Here is a 5,322-nt window from a genome sequence, read left to right on the forward strand (position 1 = left end):
CCATGGAAGTGTTTCCATTCACTTCAACTTAATCAAGATTTGTCACAGTAAGAAAACAAGGTCTGGGTGTCAACATACTGTACCTCTCCCAGATCCACAGACATGCATTTTGGCCCTCTGACAGTGTACGTTTTATAGTCAGGCAGAAGTTTATTAATGTAAAACCAAAAATATTCCTTAAGTCCATAAACAGAAAATGAAGATGCACACCCTAAAGCTCTCCCATTAGGTCGGAATCTCCTTTTTCCCATCAATGACAGTTGTCTATACCATGGAAGTATGTTGGTAGCTTTCGTGCCATACGGATTTTATCCAGTATTTTGCAGTTTAAACTTCAGTCTTTTCCTATTAAAGCCCTGCTGGGAGTATTCAGCTGTACAAAGTCTTTAAAGTCTGTGACAAAGATTCTTATTGACTTCAGTGGAATTTGGATCAAACCCATATAATTAAGCCACAGAAAAGTCTGTTTTGCTGTAGTATCTTTTTCTGGTTTAAGAGTATTACCTGGATAAGATCATATAATCTCCATCCTATATGGCTAATAAAAATGACACCAAAAGCTACTGAATAGCCAGCAAGTTGCTGAAAGGTTGTTGCTGTTATCGCTTGAATTATTTGTTGCCAACTGGACCTGTTTTTTCCTCCTTTTTTTTTTTTTTTCTTGGCAAAACATCCTATAACTTTTGCTTTTACTTGGGTGACTGAGTTTTGCCAGCTGATGTCCCAGCTACACGGACTGTATTCATATACCTCTAAAAGAAAAGTTTTGGTTGAGCTGGAAGAGGAGCGTGTCCTGTTCCCTATCCATCTTCTACCTCCATTTTGGACACTGGACTTCTCCAATGACAATCGCGATGATTCTGGTACAGGCAAGCTCAGTGGTGTGACAGCCTGTTGTGATGTGCTCAGGCACAGGGAGTCTGTCCTGCTCCAGAGGCTTTAACTGTGCTGGACGGCAGAGCTGCTGCTTGGACGAGAAAGGGTCTGATCTCAACGGTGGTCTCAGCCCTTCCCTGACGACATGGTATGAAAGATCCTGACCCTGATGTAAAAAAGCATGCAGCCTCCTGTGTTGTAGCTGTCGGCTATCAATCACTGTCTCTGGTCGCAGCCCACTCCTCTGAAGTGTGTTTCGTTTGTGGTAATAAGAATCAGCTTCTGATCTGGAGACTCAAACTCTTCAAAGGAGCCCCAGCTCCTCTCTGAAAGACACTCAGTATGATTTCCTCTTCCTGTGATGCTCATCCCAGGTATTTCTGAGCTCCCAGGCACCTGAGAAGAGGCAGCCTGAGAAAGAAACCCTCAGGGTCCCCAACCCTATGGATGGGCTCACGAGGAGAGGGCTGCAGGGAGAGGAGGGGAGGGGGAAGGACCTGGAGGACTGAAGTACTGTGATGTTGTCGTGGTTTAGCCCCAGCTGGCAACTAAGCACCACGCAGCCACTCACTCACTCCCCCCTCCCCCAGTGGGACGGGGGAGAGAATTGGGAAAAAAACTTGTGGGTTGAGATAAAAACAGCAAGAGAGAAGGAAACAACAATGATAACAACAATAATAATACTGACAAAGGAAGGTACAAGAACAAGTGATGCCCAATACAACAATTGCTCACCACCGGGTGATCGATAGCCCGTCCCCAAGCAGCGATTTCCGCCTCCCTGGCTAACTCCAGTTTATGTACTGGGCATGACGTCATATGGTATGGAACATCCCTTTGGCCAGCCTGGGTCAGCTGTCTCCCGGCTCCCCGGCCCCCCCCAGCCTTCTCACTGGCAGGCCAGCACGAGAAGCTGGACTTCTCCTTGACTGCTTAGCAACAACTCAAACATCAGAACATTATCAACATTTTCTCGTCCCCAATCCAAAACACAGCCTCACATTAGCTTCCGTGAAGAAAACCAGCTCTATCCTGGCTGAAACCATGACAGATGTCCTCTCCTTTCTTGGAGAGGTGGAAAACCCAAGGTTTTTGGTTAAGTGCAAGCAACCTGCCCATAGAGTCATTTCAATGGGCTAGATAGCATGTGCAATGTTGCAAATAATTCTTTTGCTTACACCGTGGTGTGAGGGGCAGTAGTTTTCACCCTACTTCATCTGCCTTGCTGGAGAGAGGGGAGGCAGCTGCCCACAGACCTGAGCAGCGTGTCTGGGAGCACCAGGGAGGGAACAATCTCCTCCCTTCCCCATTCCCGCACCTCACGCAGGAGCTCTGCTTGCGGCTGTCTCCTGAGTCAGCCTCAACAGCACAAGGTGCAGAGAGGCTTTTGGAGAGGCTTTGAGTTTGCGTTGCCAGTCTTCAAGAGTGGCCAGGCCTCCTTCCTTTGGAGCTGACTCTGAAGGAGGATGAGGACAACAAGGAGGAGGAGAAGGAGGAAGAGGAGCTCTCAGGACTCCGGTGGCCAGAGCTGAGAAACAAAAGCAAAAACAGAACGGGGAGATTTATTTCCCATACAAAATTATCAAAATGAAAGGTTGCCAAGCCCGTCCCTGCGGCATTCACAGTGACTGTAAAGATGATGATGAGGTAGCTTCTTTCATCGCAGGGTGGGGAAAGGCCAGAAGCCTGGGAGGACATCTGAGGAAGGCATTCAAATAAACAGCAGGTAAGGAAAGGGGCAGGCACCATCTTCAATAATGCAGACTCCAGAGAAAGGAGAGAGAGAAAATTCAGAGAGGAGGTAACAGGAGTAACTGAGGATAGAAATGCCCAAACCACAGACTTCTGGGGATGGATGTGAGGAAGAAGAAGTGAACAACCCTTGTGAAGGAAACAGCAAGAGGTGGATTAGCGGTGAGCTGAATGCGAAGGGATGACTCAGTAGTGATGCTTCCATTACGAGAGCAGCTGAGGGGGAGTCTTGAAATGCTAGTGCAGGGAGGAAGAGGCCAGGCATAGGTGAAGAAAAGAGGAGGAAAGAATAAATGCAATAAAACCTTCCAATGAAAAAAAAAAAATCTCCCTACCCAAAGCTGTAAGCAAATTAATTCAGAGCTGTTCGTGGCACTGACATAAATTCTTTGCTCCTGAAACAATAATGGGAATAAGGGGAGAAGGTGGGAGGAAAAAGAGGAAATGAAGGAGGTAAAATTTATCAGGAGTACTTAGGTACTTCTGGAAATGTTATTCAAATTTCCCAAGTAGCAGAGGCCGTGGCTCAATGAGATAGTAAATCAACTCTGAGAGCACTTAGCGCTGACCCAAATCCATTGCAACCGTATAGCACAAAACAGTGAGCTGCTATTTTGAATCCCCTTGCTGCTTCTTATTCACTGGACAGCGTGGTTCCAGATGGGTTAATGTTATTAAAGCAGCTTTCATGCTAGATCAGGTGCTACGCGTCCCCCTGAAGCTGGCACGAGGCCAAGGTGACGGAGTAGAGCTGCACAGACATTGGTCCATGTGTTGCGGGTAGTTCAATGGAGAGGTAACCATGCGAGCATGGCTGCTCGGGCTCAGCTTTGTCCTGCCAGCTGACCTGCGAGCGCAGAGAGCTGATGCTGATGGTGGCGGAGCCGCAGCTTTCGGGGCTGAAAGCCTGCTGATGGGTGATGCCAGCGGCTCTCGAAGGCCACGTGTGCAATGAGCTCTGGGTGGTGGTGGGGAGCAATAGGGCTTTGGGAAGCCCCTTGGTCCCCAACTTCAATTGAAATAAATGCGTTGGGAGATTGGGATCTTTTGAAAATCCCACTGGGTGCCTCTGGGTGCCTAATTCTCAGCAGAAACCGCTCAAATTCTGAAGTTTCTTCATCACTTCCACAGACTCAAACGTCGCCTTACCCTGTGGCCATGCTGGGCTGGGCTGACCTGCTGGTCCTCACCTCCTGGGGATGCCTTTGGCTGGCAGTTTGCAAGATGCCATCAAGAAAACTTAGGACTTGTCTAATTCACAAGGGCTCCAAAAGGCCCTTCTCTTCCGAGGGTTCCCCTCATTGCAGGGATAAGGAACTCAGGGAAGCCGCAGTGGCTGCACTGCCTGAACACCACCCGTCGGTGGCCCAGGGCCAGGGCTGTAGTGTAGAGGAAAGGCCTTGTTGATGGAAGCTGAAATCAGATGTGACCCTTCAGCCAGGGAGAAGTGCTGTGGAGCCTGATGGCAGCTCGCAGGTGTAAGGGAGTGCTTCTTTAATACCTAGCAGGACATGGGCAGCTTCAAGGTTTCCTTCAGCAATCCATAGTTCTTGGAAACTGGCAGTATATATTTTGGGGTTCTCTGCAGAGCAATGATATTAGCAATGGCACCTTTAGGGTAGGAACGTGGTTGCTGTGAAAAGCTCCACAAGGATAGTGTGGCGTAGAGAGAAAGTACCTCCTTTTGAAGAGTTTCCTATCATGAAGCTGAAAGGGTTTACATTTCAACAAGCTGAGGACCTTGAAAAAGAGTTTTAAGGCAGGAAGAGAAAGCCCCCCAAGGTGAGCTTAGGTTCATGAGAGACATTACTAGTGCTATGTCAACATGACAGTGCCGAAAGGTCGGGTGAGGTTAGCTCTAATGGTACACAGCAAACAGGATGCCTGGGGACCTGACGCGAAAGGGTTGCTCCAAGTTGCTAATGCCTTCGTTTGGGTCAGCAGCTAATAGTCAGACACTGATTCACAGAACTTCCCTTCCCTTAGAGGTCCTGTAAATATATGTCGTTTTTTTTAAACAGTGAGGAAATGAATGGCCGTGCTGAGGATTAAATGCTCCTCGTGCCTGACCTGAGGCATGCTGGCTTTACCCCAGCCCAAGCTGTCTGCTGACGAGGTGCTCCTTTCCGGCTTTCTCCACGGTTTCCTCTCGCCCTTTCCCCTGCTCCCATCTCCTCCCATCTCTCCCCATGTTGGGGCCATCCAAAATTGAGTTCCTACTCTGGCATGGAGTGGGGAACAAGTGTTGAAATCCTCTTTTTTTCTTCTTTTTTTTTTCTGTGAAATGCAATTCTTGCTCACTGGTCATCTTATTCTCAGTATATCCCCTGCTGGACCCCTCGCCCCTGTCCCCGATCCCAGCTTTGCACAGCTGCACAAAGATGTCGGTGACGTTGCAAGAACAGCCTCTTCCAAGGACTTTGTCTGGCCCCGAAGGCACCTCGCCGGTGCCAGCTCCAGTGCCCAGGAGATCTCTGCATACCACAGCTCGGACTGGCTGGCTCGGAAGCTGGCTAGAGCCCACTCGCACCTGCCACCCGGGGCTGTAGCCCTGGGCTACACATATGCACACCATAAATCTTCAGAGGGCTTCTGGTAAAACCCTTCAGTTGAAGAAATGCTATTATTCACTTTTTTCCTGGGCTATTCTAGTTCACACTTTAAATACCGAAACAGATATCTCAACAAATTTCA

Source organism: Phaethon lepturus, unplaced genomic scaffold, assembly GCF_000687285.1.
Source record: "Phaethon lepturus isolate BGI_N335 unplaced genomic scaffold, ASM68728v1 scaffold3359, whole genome shotgun sequence".
Lineage (NCBI taxonomy): Eukaryota > Metazoa > Chordata > Aves > Phaethontiformes > Phaethontidae > Phaethon > Phaethon lepturus.